At 49.0% G+C, this 14,644-nt stretch overlaps 1 protein-coding gene across 2 annotated transcripts in view; it reads right to left on the bottom strand.

Annotated features, from left to right (window-relative positions):
• The window catches only part of LOC136590900 (mycocerosic acid synthase-like polyketide synthase), a 121,451-nt gene extending 107,303 nt beyond the window's left edge, over positions 1-14,148 (bottom strand). For both annotated transcript variants that reach the window (XM_066588421.1, XM_066588422.1), the window contains exon 1: positions 13,970-14,148. The gene's annotated coding sequence lies outside the window, so the exon portion shown is untranslated. The remainder of the gene's footprint in view (positions 1-13,969) is intronic.
• Positions 14,149-14,644: the final 496 nt, after the last annotated feature.

Here is a 14,644-nt window from a genome sequence, read left to right as displayed (position 1 = left end):
TGCTACAGAAATGTTACAGGGGTCCGCCTATACTCTTGCTACAGAAATGTTACAGGGGTCCGCCTATACTCTTGCTACAGAAATGTTACAGGGGTCCGCCTATACTCTTGCTACAGAAATGTTACAGGGGTCCGCCTATACTCTTGCTACAGAAATGTTACAGGGGTCCGCCTATACTCTTGCTACAGAAATGTTACAGGGGTCCGCCTATACTCTTGCTACAGAAATCTTACTGGGATCAGCCTATGCAGTTTCTACTGAATGGTTTGACGGGTTCGCCTACACTCTTGCTACAGAAATGTTACAGGGGTCCGCCTATACTCTTGCTACAGAAATGTTACAGGGGTCCGCCTATACTCTTGCTACAGAAATGTTACAGGGGTCCGCCTATACTCTTGCTACAGAAATGTTACAGGGGTCCGCCTATACTCTTGCTACAGAAATGTTACAGGGGTCCGCCTATACTCTTGCTACAGAAATGTTACAGGGGTCCGCCTATACTCTTGCTACAGAAATGTTACAGGGGTCCGCCTATACTCTTGCTACAGAAATGTTACAGGGGTCCGCCTATACTCTTGCTACAGAAATGTTACAGGGGTCCGCCTATACTCTTGCTACAGAAATGTTACAGGGGTCCGCCTATACTCTTGCTACAGAAATGTTACAGGGGTCCGCCTATACTCTTGCTACAGAAATGTTACAGGGGTCCGCCTATACTCTTGCTACAGAAATGTTACAGGGGTCCGCCTATACTCTTGCTACAGAAATGTTACAGGGGTCCGCCTATACTCTTGCTACAGAAATGTTACAGGGGTCCGCCTATACTCTTGCTACAGAAATGTTACAGGGGTCCGCCTATACTCTTGCTACAGAAATGTTACAGGGGTCCGCCTATACTCTTGCTACAGAAATGTTACAGGGGTCCGCCTATACTCTTGCTACAGAAATGTTACAGGGGTCCGCCTATACTCTTGCTACAGAAATGTTACCGGGGTCCGCCTATACTCTTGCTACAGAAATGTTACAGGGGTCCGCCTATACTCTTGCTACAGAAATCTTACTGGGATCAGCCTATGCAGTTTCTACTGAATGGTTTGACGGGTTCGCCTACACTCTTGCTACAGAAATGTTACAGGGGTCCGCCTATACTCTTGCTACAGAAATGTTACAGGGGTCCGCCTATACTCTTGCTACAGAAATGTTACAGGGGTCCGCCTATACTCTTGCTACAGAAATGTTACAGGGGTCCGCCTATACTCTTGCTACGGAAATGTTACAGGGGTCCGCCTATACTCTTGCTACGGAAATGTTACAGGGGTCCGCCTATACTCTTGCTACAGAAATGTTACAGGGGTCCGCCTATACTCTTGCTACAGAAATCTTACTGGGATCAGCCTATGCAGTTTCTACTGAATGGTTTGACGGGTCCGCCTACACTCTTGCTACAGAAATGTTACAGGGGTCCGCCTATACTCTTGCTACAGAAATGTTACAGGGGTCCGCCTATACTCTTGCTACAGAAATGTTACAGGGGTCCGCCTATACTCTTGCTACAGAAATGTTACAGGGGTCCGCCTATACTCTTGCTACAGAAATGTTACAGGGGTCCGCCTATACTCTTGCTACAGAAATGTTACAGGGGTCCGCCTATACTCTTGCTACAGAAATGTTACAGGGGTCCGCCTATACTCTTGCTACAGAAATGTTACAGGGGTCCGCCTATACTCTTGCTACAGAAATGTTACAGGGGTCCGCCTATACTCTTGCTACAGAAATGTTACAGGGGTCCGCCTATACTCTTGCTACAGAAATGTTACAGGGGTCCGCCTATACTCTTGCTACAGAAATGTTACAGGGGTCCGCCTATACTCTTGCTACAGAAATGTTACAGGGGTCCGCCTATACTCTTGCTACAGAAATGTTACAGGGGTCCGCCTATACTCTTGCTACAGAAATGTTACAGGGGTCCGCCTATACTCTTGCTACAGAAATCTTACTGGGATCAGCCTATGCAGTTTCTACTGAATGGTTTGACGGGTTCGCCTACACTCTTGCTACAGAAATGTTACAGGGGTCCGCCTATACTCTTGCTACAGAAATGTTACAGGGGTCCGCCTATACTCTTGCTACAGAAATGTTACAGGGGTCCGCCTATACTCTTGCTACAGAAATGTTACAGGGGTCCGCCTATACTCTTGCTACAGAAATGTTACAGGGGTCCGCCTATACTCTTGCTACAGAAATGTTACAGGGGTCCGCCTATACTCTTGCTACAGAAATGTTACAGGGGTCCGCCTATACTCTTGCTACAGAAATGTTACAGGGGTCCGCCTATACTCTTGCTACAGAAATGTTACAGGGGTCCGCCTATACTCTTGCTACAGAAATGTTACAGGGGTCCGCCTATACTCTTGCTACAGAAATGTTACAGGGGTCCGCCTATACTCTTGCTACAGAAATGTTACAGGGGTCCGCCTATACTCTTGCTACAGAAATGTTACAGGGGTCCGCCTATACTCTTGCTACAGAAATGTTACAGGGGTCCGCCTATACTCTTGCTACAGAAATGTTACAGGGGTCCGCCTATACTCTTGCTACAGAAATGTTACAGGGGTCCGCCTATACTCTTGCTACAGAAATGTTACAGGGGTCCGCCTATACTCTTGCTACAGAAATGTTACAGGGGTCCGCCTATACTCTTGCTACAGAAATGTTACCGGGGTCCGCCTATACTCTTGCTACAGAAATGTTACAGGGGTCCGCCTATACTCTTGCTACAGAAATCTTACTGGGATCAGCCTATGCAGTTTCTACTGAATGGTTTGACGGGTTCGCCTACACTCTTGCTACAGAAATGTTACAGGGGTCCGCCTATACTCTTGCTACAGAAATGTTACAGGGGTCCGCCTATACTCTTGCTACAGAAATGTTACAGGGGTCCGCCTATACTCTTGCTACAGAAATGTTACAGGGGTCCGCCTATACTCTTGCTACAGAAATGTTACAGGGGTCCGCCTATACTCTTGCTACAGAAATGTTACAGGGGTCCGCCTATACTCTTGCTACAGAAATGTTACAGGGGTCCGCCTATACTCTTGCTACAGAAATCTTACTGGGATCAGCCTATGCAGTTTCTACTGAATGGTTTGACGGGTTCGCCTACACTCTTGCTACAGAAATGTTACAGGGGTCCGCCTATACTCTTGCTACAGAAATGTTACAGGGGTCCGCCTATACTCTTGCTACAGAAATGTTACAGGGGTCCGCCTATACTCTTGCTACAGAAATGTTACAGGGGTCCGCCTATACTCTTGCTACAGAAATGTTACAGGGGTCCGCCTATACTCTTGCTACAGAAATGTTACAGGGGTCCGCCTATACTCTTGCTACAGAAATGTTACAGGGGTCCGCCTATACTCTTGCTACAGAAATGTTACAGGGGTCCGCCTATACTCTTGCTACAGAAATGTTACAGGGGTCCGCCTATACTCTTGCTACAGAAATGTTACAGGGGTCCGCCTATACTCTTGCTACAGAAATGTTACAGGGGTCCGCCTATACTCTTGCTACAGAAATGTTACAGGGGTCCGCCTATACTCTTGCTACAGAAATGTTACAGGGCTCCGCCTATACTCTTGCTACAGAAATGTTACAGGGCTCCGCCTATACTCTTGCTACAGAAATGTTACAGGGCTCCGCCTATACTCTTGCTACAGAAATGTTACAGGGGTCCGCCTATACTCTTGCTACAGAAATCTTACAGGGGTCCGCCTATACTCTTGCTACAGAAATCTTACTGGGATCAGCCTATGCAGTTTCTACTGAATGGTTTGACGGGTTCGCCTACACTCTTGCTACAGAAATGTTACTGGGGTCCGCCTATACTCTTGCTACAGAAATCTTACTGGGGTCTGCCTATACTTTTGCTACAGAAATCTTACTGGGGTCTGCCTATGCTGTGGGTGCACAAAGACTTCCCATAGTGGTGTTTTACCGGTCTGGCACAAATACACTGACTGACAAGGGTAGAAATGTGGGCTGACGTCCTTGGTGGGGGTGAAACTCTGCCATGTTTGAGCGCTGTGATTTCTTTAGGCCAGGGGTCCCCAACCACCAGTCCGCGGACCTGGCTTTTAGGTGTTCACCGCCGGTCCACCGCACCGCCGTGAACTTTTGTTCTACACATGTATCAAACACATGGCCCGCGGGCTGAATCCTGCCCGCTTCCTCATGTTATGTGGCCCGCGGCGTGCTGACTAAACTGGAGTAACCAATGCCAGTCAGCTGCTACAAAGGCAAATAAAGTCTTGGGGTGCATTAAAAGAGGTATAGGGGCGAAGGATGAGAACATTAACCTCCCACTATATAAGGCACTTGTCAGACCCCACATGGAATACTGCGTACAGTTCTGGTCACCGGTGCTCAGGAAAGATGTCACAGTGCTTGAGGGGATTCAAAGAAGAGCAACTAAACTAATACATGGAATGACGGGACTGGAATACCCAGAGAGGCATCAAAATTGAGATTATTTACTCTAGAAAAAAGATGGCTAAGGGGCGACCAAATAACCATGTATAAATACATGAGGGGACGATACAAGGATCTCTCCCAGGATCTGTTTACACCCAGGACCACGACGGTAACAAGAGGGCATCCGCTACGATTAGAGGAAAGGAGGTTTCATCACCAACATAGAAGGGGATTCTTTACTGTAAGAGCAGTTAGAATGTGGAACTCTCTGCCTGAGGAAGTGGTGATGGCAGGATCCATAGAGGAGTTTAAAAGGGGACTTGATGTCTTTCTGGAGAAGAAGGACATTATAAGGATATGAATCTTAGGTTAATTGTCAGTCCGGGTATATAGGCAGGTAGGAACTATTAGGGGTTGATCCAGGGAACAGTCTGATTGCCATTAGGGAGTCGGGAAGGAATTTTTTCCCCAAAAGGGCTAATTGGCTTCTGCCCTTGGGGTTTTTTGCCTTCCTCTGGATCAACACAGGAGGATAGACAGGCTGGACTAGATGGACATTGTCTTCATTCAGCCTTACATACTATGTTACTATGTATCACCACTGAAGCGATTACCAGCTGGGGTGCCGCGGTTCCCCGCTGGTAATCGCGCTGTTGCCACTGATCCTGGCGCACACTGATGTCAGTGTGCAGCCAGGATCCTCTTCCCCGAGTCCCCTGCTCATAAGTTCCGCAGGAGAGGAATCGGAGAGGAAGCATGTCGGGCTACACACTGACTACAGTGTGCGCCGGGCTCAGGGCAAGCAGAGAGGGAGCGACGCTGACAGCAGGGAGGAGGTAAGTATATGGGTTGGGGAGCTGCTTATTACTGAGGGGTGCTGCTTATTACTAGGGGGGGCTGTTTATTACTGAGGGGTGGGGGCTGCCTATTACTGAGGGGTGGGGGCTGCCTATTACTGAGGGGTGGGGGCTGCCTATTTCTGAGGGGTGGGGGCTGCCTATTACTGAGGGGTGGGGGCTGCCTATTACTGAGGGGTGGGGGCTGCCTATTACTGAGGGGTGGGGGCTGCCTATTACTGAGGGGTGGGGGCTGCCTATTACTGAGGGGTGGGGGCTGCCTATTATTGGGGGGGCTGGCGGCTGGTTATTACTGAGGGGGATGCCTATTACTGGGGGCGGCTGCCTATTACTAGGGGAGGCTGCTTATCACTGTGGAGTGGGCTGGTTATTACTGTTGTGGGAGATGCTTATTACTGAGGGGTGGGGGCTGCCTATTACTGGGGGGCTGCCTATTACTGGTGGGGAAGCTGCCTATTGCTGGGGGGGAGGGGGACTGCTTATTACTGGGGGGACGCTGCTTATTACTGGGGGGGGCTGCTTATTATTATTACTGAGGGGGGACTTATTACTGAGGGGGCTTATTATTATTACTGAGGGGGGCGGGCTTATAATTATAACATTGCTATAGGGGTTAATATTAATTGGGCCACTGTGGGGGGGGTCGTTATTTTTACTGGGACCACTATCAGGGTCACTATTAGGGCTCGTTCACACGTGTGTAATTATATTTCGGTTGCACAAATTGCAATTAAAAATAGTTTATGCCTGTATATTTGTGTACGTAAAAAAGAACGCAGATGGGCCCATTAAAATGGGGTACAAATATGCAGTGAATACATAGGTTGCCTGTGCATACACCTCGTATTTGCGCGGCCCATTCACTTCAATGGCCTATCGGGGTGCGTCGTACGCAACAAAATAGGTCATGCTTAATGAAAATATGCATCATGTGAAGACTGGGGGCACCCTAATCTTAACTGTATGCTCACTTACCTATAACAAACATATACTTACACCTTCTTGCTTGAAACGTGGGTTGGCCACAGCTTTATTAGCATATTTAAAACATATTTTAATCTTCCATTTAACTTAATTTCACTTAATTTAACTATCTTCTGTCTAACACCTTCCCATGCCGTAAACTGCTGCAATTCTTAAAACCGTAACGGCCACAGGACGTTTGTAAGCCCCTGTATCTCCCTTGGGCTTGAAAACCTTCCTCTACGCCGTAGCCCGCATGGGAAGCTTCCGGCCTACCTTCACCAGCTGTGACAACTTCCTTGAACAGTCCTTTACTCCCACATCAAGTCCTTACTGCCCTCAATCTCCCAGGGCGGGTGGGTGGGCGTCTGCTCTTCTACGACCTTCTTCTTTACTGTCCAAGCCGTTTGTGCTCTTTCCCGCTCTCTGGCTGTCTCCTTCCTGTCTTAGCTCCACCCCCTTTACCTAAGTTCGCTCTTTAACCTTTTCCTTTCCTGCCCCCAGTCCCACGCCGCATCGTTATTTACTTTGCGGCATACAAGACTGGGGGCACCCTAATCTTAACTGTATGCTCACTTACCTATAACAAACATATACTTACACCTTCTTGCTTGAAACGTGGGTTGGCCACAGCTTTATTAGCATATTTAAAACATATTTTAATCTTCCATTTAACTTAATTTCACTTAATTTAACTATCTTCTGTCTAACACCTTCCCATGCCGTAAACTGCTGCAATTCTTAAAACCGTAACGGCCACAGGACGTTTGTAAGCCCCTGTATCTCCCTTGGGCTTGAAAACCTTCCTCTACGCCGTAGCCCGCATGGGAAGCTTCCGGCCACGCGGTATGCGCCGTATACCTATGGCGCATCCCGCCCCCACCAACGCCAACCCGAGCCAACGCCATCTCCATTCCGTCTTATAGTCCTGACAAAAAGGTATCCAGTCCCACCTCGTTGAGGTGCACACCATCATCCCTTAATGCTCCTCTCTCCTTGTCCTCCAGCTCCAAGTGGCGGACTGCCACTCCGCCCAACTATTGCACGAACCTGGACATCCTTAGATTTATCATCTTTGTTTTCCTAAGTCGTTCCCCCCGGCGTGAACGACCAGTATGACTCTCCAGGGGGTCCACCTGCTTATCTCCAGGACAAATTGCAACATCCTGGGCCTTTGCAGCCCACGTACCCCGATCCAGTTTATGAGAGCGCCACTCAGACCTAGATTCCTCTCCCTAGGTCGAGTAGCCGCTCTTCTCTCGACCCAATAAATAATAGAATGTCCGACAATCCAACGTGCCCGGTTCCGAGGCTGAAAGAAATAGACCTAGCAAATACCCCCGTAATTACCAACAACCCATCCCAACTAACGCACCCCGAAAAAACCCACCTGTAATGAAAACCGAGGTATGACGGCAACTACCAGCTAATCCGTGACCATGGATCCTTCCACAGTACGTTCCGGTCTTACGTACGATTTATACCCCTGCGATTATCATCAACCGCTTCAAACCCCCCTTTCCGTCATGCCGAGAGCATCCGCTGTCGTCGCAGCCCCCGTTCTACATGATTGGGTTCCAAATTCCCCCGGATCCACACCACACTTCTTTTACGCCGACTGCCAAAAAACCGCCGAAAATTGGAAAACGGGTGAGGGAGGGGGCCTGGCCTCGCGTACTAATAACTGTTCACTATGGGTTTTTTTTTTTTTTTTTTATTATTTTTTATTATATATACTGGTCCATCACCTCCACTGGACACCCTTGCATCCCCCCTCGATTAATAGCGATCCACTCACCTCTACCATACCCTCTGTTTGCGACTTCCTGGAATCTATCCGGATCGATGCTCCCGTAGTAATAACATCATATACCCGTAACACCCCAGCTTTACTTAGCTAGCCGGGACTATCTCACCGATCGCAAAACTGCGGCAAACGCCAGCACCTGAACACAAACGTATCGTATTCATCCGAACATACCCGTCAATAACTTAATTAACCATGAAACCATAATAGGTCGGCGCGTATCCGTAAGAAAACTTTTTTCTTCCAAACTACGAACTATATTGTTGTAACGCAAATTCTTTAGTCACGTCTAGCATTCAGTGTAATTTTTGCAAGCCAAGTGTTTTCTTGCCGCTCCAACCGATAACCATCTACCACGCAACTCCGTCAACATATCCAATGTCGACAAATTTCAACCATGTAGACCAAACTGAATTAGAATTTTTTACGTTGTAACCGCCACCAGTGCCTCCACCAGCTTCCGCAACTCTCCTCTGCCAGACTCCATAAGGAAAGCGGGCAGCGTACCCCCTCGGCATTCGCCTATAGGTGCCGCTCCCTGAACCAGTTCCATCCGCGAACGAGAGAGTGCGTCAGCTGCTCCTTTGTCACAACTAGGAACATGTTTTGCACGCAAATACATATTACCTTTCAAACATCTTACTACCACCTGCGACCTTTTTTTTTTTTTTTTTTTTTTTTTTTTTGATCCAGTAACTCTGATTCCCATGACTCAATCGCCACCACTACAGAGAAGGACTCCAGCAACGTGATATTTTACCGCTTCTCTCTCCATGACCTTGGCCAGGACTCCCTGCACCGATGGTTGTTAAAGAATACTCCGACACCGCCCGAAACGGCTGCGTCGGCGCGCAAGCTGGTTTCAGTGCATTCCACCTCTTCCCTCAGGCATACCACCTGCCCGTTGAAAGAATGAAGGAACACCCTACCTATATGCAAATCTGCTTTATTCCCGTCGTAACCCGCACGACATGGTGTGGTTCGCGGACCCCCACAGTCGCCAGCGATAATTGCCTGGTAAACGGCCGCCCCATGGAGATCACTTTGTAAGCGAAATTTAATAAACCCAACAAAAACCTGATTTGTCGTAACGTTGCTTTTTAACATCGAGCCACATCGCCAACCACTTGCCGAAGCCAACACCCTTTCCACCGAATCGATCTCTATCCTTAGGCAGCGCAAACACGTGGCCGGGCCCCATGTCTTCTCTTCAGACCATGGGGCCCCCGCTAAACGCATTAGCCTCTGACAATTTTCCATCAGAAACCCACCTTCACCTGACGTTTTGAACCGACGACCAAAAAATTATCCAACTGATGTATTACCGATGTGATGCCCGTCTCATGCTTTAACATCCACTCAAGGAAAGAACTGACTAACTCGAAAATACCATGAAATTGAGCATCCCGTCGTTAATCACATGTCGAAGAAAAATTGGAACCTCGATTCTGCTTCCTAAAGTTGAAGCCATCTGGGTGAAATGGAAGCAGTCGAAATGCCGATTCTTGTCTGTTTTGCCAGCTGGGCAAACCTGCCCGCTGCCTTCACTAGCCGTATTGCGCGGTCGAAAGAAGTATAGGCTACCGCTGCTTCTTTTTAGATGCCATCATTTACCGATCCGAGCTTGGGAAAGATAAATGATGGATCCCGCGAAAAAATTCCCCGGTTTCCTTCTTGGGTGCCAGACCCAATGGGGACACGCGCAAGTCTTCAATGATGAGTCCTTGAAACAGGCCGACCATGCGGCCCATTTATTTATTTAATAATTTTTTTTTTTTTTTTTTTTTTTTTTTTTTTAAGCTAACTCAATATCGTCTCTTGCCGATCTTAAGTTAGGGCATAAAGTGGTGACTGTTGGTAAGCGTACGGAAATAAAATCTGCAGTAGCCCTTGTTGTACCCACCAACAAGAGCCGTTTGGCCTAGGAGAGGCCGCGGGTGGCTGAGATGCGCCCCCCCGTGGCTCCCCCGAGAAAGGAAGTCTTAGCGGGTCGCTGTGCTAGAATCAGCTATACGTCTAAAATCTACACCATAGCGCCACCAGGCTGCGGCAGCCTGTATCCTGGAGCTTTGAGCGGCTGATGCTGGCATGTCACCTGCACCAGAACCAAATACGCTTGTAACCAGTTTCCAAAAGTTTTAATTTTAGGTTTTTTATAAGCACCACGCTCCATCGTCCGCTCTTTTTCCACCATCACGTGGTCCGCTGATAGCAAGGACCATATATCAATGTAAACACCGTACTTAATTTTCTCAACCGTATCATCAGGCAGACCTGCCCCCAGAGGGGCCACACCACAGAACAGAGAATCCACATATTGCCAACCAACGGTTGGATCACCTTCTGTACCCGCTGTTGAGCCAAATCCAGTATTTACCACAGGCGGGCCTGCACCCCCTGGAGCCACACAGGACACTAAAAGCCCTTTTTTGTATAAATCTTGCTCAACAGCGACCTTAGAACAGACACCAAATCACCATTCTCCGCAACCGTTGCGGGATCTATACCTTTTTTTTTTTTTTTTTTAACTTTAATACCCGCTGTTGAGCCATATCACTCTTGCTCAACAGCAACCTTAGCACAGACACCAATCTGTAACATTTTTTCAAACATCGTATAATGTGGACTCACCAAATGGACCGACCTTCGGCGTTGCCAAGGGTGATATCCTTGCTGTACCGCTCCCGCGGTTCCGGCTCAATTTCTGCGTGGGCTGCCGACCACTCGTATGCAGAGCCCTCCTCATGCTGTCTGATTGCGATGTGGCAGGCTGGTCTTGCCCTGACCGATCCTGCGGGAGGTCCTGCCACCTGCGTCGTTCCCGGACCTTCCTATAAAGGGATGGCTGTGGGTCCGGCCGCCGTGGTTGTTCCTCCAACTGGTAGGGCTCGGCTTGGTTACCGCTCCCCTCCTCCCCGCTTGACTCGCGCGCCCTGCCGCTGCGCTCTACCCTTGCCTGCTCTAGCTGAGCGTGAACTCTCGGTCCTGCCTCTCCTAACTAGCACGCTCTCTCTGCCTGCGCCTGGCCCCCTGACACTGTCTTTTAGAGCTCCTGCGGTGCGGCTGATTATGTGTGGGGGGGTAGTCTACGGGCTCTACTGGGGGGGTTATGTAGTGTGAATTAACGTAGTAGCGCCTGTACGCGCCGGCTGCGTTGGTGGCGGCTGACATATGGTGGGTGGTGGCCGATGTGCCCGCGGTATGGCCATAATGGAGTGGGCCGTGGTTCTGGGTGTCTCCTGGCTCTAATCCCAAATGTGCCGCACTGCCTGTTGGCAGGTCTCTAACTCTCTGCGTGGCACTCTATCCCTGAGCTGAGGGACTCTAGTGGATTGTACCGTAAGCTGCCGCCCCTCCCCCCGCTGCTGCTAGACCCACTAGTACTCCCTGGGCTTTGTGGCCGGGGTTTGTATGGGACCCTGCTTCCTGGCTTCCCCTTCGAGCTCTCCTTCCTCCTCCCCCCCCCCGATGCGCGGGCTTCCTCTATAGTTCGCCCTTTGTGATCCTTGCGCCCCCCGCGCGCTGCGCCGCCATTTTGAGAGGACGTGCGGCCTTACCGCGCGCTTCCCTGCTCCTCTCGCTGCTTGGTATCCGCTCACCTCTTTCCGGCATTGAAATCCTGCGCCCGGCCGCGCGCTGAAGCTGCGGTCCGGAGCCTGTTAAAGCTGCCGAACCGCTGTTCCCTCCGCTCCGGATCACCTATTAGTGCCGACCGCTGCACTTCCCCAGTCGGACCTCCCGCCGTACTCCTTGGTCCCGGCGCCATTTCGTCTGTCGCCCTTCCGGTACCCCTCCGGACTGCGCTGTCTAGGTACCTCGTCCTCCTCCCCGTTTTGCTGCTGGGCTAGAGCTTAATCCTGCTGGGGGGCTGTTTCTTCAGCGCGGCCTACCTCGCGGCGCCTCGTTCCCGCTGGCGGCGTCCTCCCCGGGCCTCTGGAGCTGTTCCTCCAGCCCGACTGGCTCCGTGGAGTTCGCGGTCATCCTGCAGCTTGTCATCAGCTCCTCTAGCCATCCGGTGCCGTCTTGCTTCACCGCTTCTTGAATCATCGAAGGTAAGCTGTCCATCTTCTCTCTTCTGTCTGCCGCTGTTTGTGTCTTCCACCCGATTCTTCCGTCCTTCTCCACCTTCCGCCGGCTTCTTTCCACTTGAATCTCCTGTCTTCTGCGCTCTTGGTCTTGCTTTAGTTGCTTTGGTTGCTCTCTCACTCTCGTCTGCTCTTCTACGACCTTCTTCTTTACTGTCCAAGCCGTTTGTGCTCTTTCCCGCTCTCTGGCTGTCTCCTTCCTGTCTTAGCTCCACCCCCTTTACCTAAGTTCGCTCTTTAACCTTTTCCTTTCCTGCCCCCAGTCCCACGCCGCATCGTTATTTACTTTGCGGCATACAATGAACTCAATGTTATCATGTCCTCCACTCCCTTTTCTCATGCTGTAGCATATATAAAGGTTTCCATCATGTGCTCCTTTACTTTCTTTCCTCCTGTAGTATATATAAAGCTTTCCGTCATGACCCTCCTCCCCTTCTCTCCTCCTGTAACATATAGGAAAGTATATATGCAAATACACAAAACATCTCGTGGGGAAAAAGTGCATTGACGAGCACAATATCAGGCTGAGTTTCACGGTCAGATATCGCACTCGCCCGTGTGAAATTAGCATAACTATGTAAAAAAAAAAAAAAAAGCAAAGGCAGAATTGAGGTGCTTTTTCTCACTGCCCTCAAAAGAAAATTAATCAAAGTCATACAACGCATTATACGTACCCAATCAAAACTACAGAGCGTCATGCAAAAAAGAAGCCCACATACAGCCTTGTCAACAAAAAAAGAGAAATGTTATGGCTTTTGAAAAGTGGAAATGAAAATCCCCCCCAAAAATGATCATCTCCTTATGGCCAAGGATCCACGTCAGGCCTGGAGAGAAAAAGAACTGCATCAATAACTGCAAGCATGTTTTGTAAACACTGCTGTGTGTGGAGCCACCCTAACGGTTCATTCACACGGGTGTACTGTCACTGTGTATTACACACGTGTATTTCCCGTGAGTAACACGCAGTGAATGGAGGCAAGAAAGGCAATGGACTTTCATTCTTCCATTCACACCTACGTGTGGACACTGTGTATCAATACGCAGGAGAAATAAATTGCAGCACGCTCTTTTTCTCCTGCGTATCAAATGCAGCCCTTGTATGGGCTGAGTATGAAACCGTGTCCATACGTAGGCATTTCATATTAGAAGCGTTTAAATACTCTGTTCAGAGCGGGGAGTTTTAAAAAAAAAAAAACACACTGCGCATGTCAGTGATATCATATTCTTGGACATACGCAGTGCCAACTGCAGCCCTACACAATCTCTGCTGGCTGTCTGCTGGCAAAGCATATGGGCTGCGATGCGTACAACGCTGGAATATACTCGCAGCATTGTACGCATGAGCCCTTACTAGAGATGAGCGAACGTACTCTGCCACGCCCCTTTTTCACTCAAACACCGCGATTTTCGAGTACTTCTCTACTCGGGTGAAAAGATTCGGGGGGCGCCGTGGGTGAGCGGGGGGGGGGGGGCTTGCAGAGGGGAGTGGGGGGGAGAGTTAGAGAGAGAGAGCTCCCCCCTGTTCCCCACTGCTACCCTCCTCTCCACCACGCCATCCCCCACTCCCCGGCGCCCCCCAAATCTTTGCACCCGAGTAGCCAGGTACTCGAAAATAGCGATGCTCGATCGAGCAATTACTCAAAACGAGTACGTTCGCTCATCTGTAGCCCTTACAGTTGCAAGTGTAAACTCAGAAAAGGCTCTGACACACAGAAAATATTGAAAATAGTGAGGAAATGTAACAATATTAGAAAGTTGCAAGGTTTATTATGCAAAGATATATTTACCGTTTTAGAAATGTATCGTTAGCCCCCTACTGTCCGATAACGCTGTGGTAGCGTGCGCTGGCAATGGATGGAGTTTAGGAGAAATCTGGCTTGTCAGAATTCAAGGGTGTCAAGTTGTCTTGTCCAACTTCATGCGTTATGGAAGATAGGAGAAGTAGCGAAGGTTCCATCTATCTCCCCCACTCCCAGTACTTTTGATGACAGCAGAGCCTCTTCTATATATATTGAATATAAAGCAGTACCCTCGGGTAAATGATAATGTATAGAACATCACAAGGTGTGTCTCAGTGCCTCCTATTTTCTGAAACATTCCAACATAATTACTTTAGTAATCAGACCTGTTCAGTATTTTAATATATGTCCACCTTTATGTTAACTTGAATCTCGCTGAGTTACTATATACAACTTCTCATTATACCAATTCTACACAATTTCTGCCATCCAATTAAACAAAATTATCTGATAACCCCGTAGCACTCCAGGACGGACATTTACATCTGAGGTGCACAAGGTTGATATGGTGTAGGCTTGGAAGCCAAGTCCTTTCCAAACAGGGATGTAACAGCTGGGTGAGCACCATGGCCACATCAGTCCAGTCCATACCAGCACAGTGCCGTACATTTTATAGTGGTGGTGCCTGGTATAGCGGCTGATACCATTCACTTGAAGGTGCAG

Source organism: Eleutherodactylus coqui, unplaced genomic scaffold, assembly GCF_035609145.1.
Source record: "Eleutherodactylus coqui strain aEleCoq1 unplaced genomic scaffold, aEleCoq1.hap1 HAP1_SCAFFOLD_53, whole genome shotgun sequence".
Taxonomy (NCBI): Eukaryota; Metazoa; Chordata; class Amphibia; order Anura; family Eleutherodactylidae; genus Eleutherodactylus; species Eleutherodactylus coqui.
Note: the sequence above shows the minus strand (reverse complement) of the source record. Positions and strands in the feature narration are given on the sequence as shown.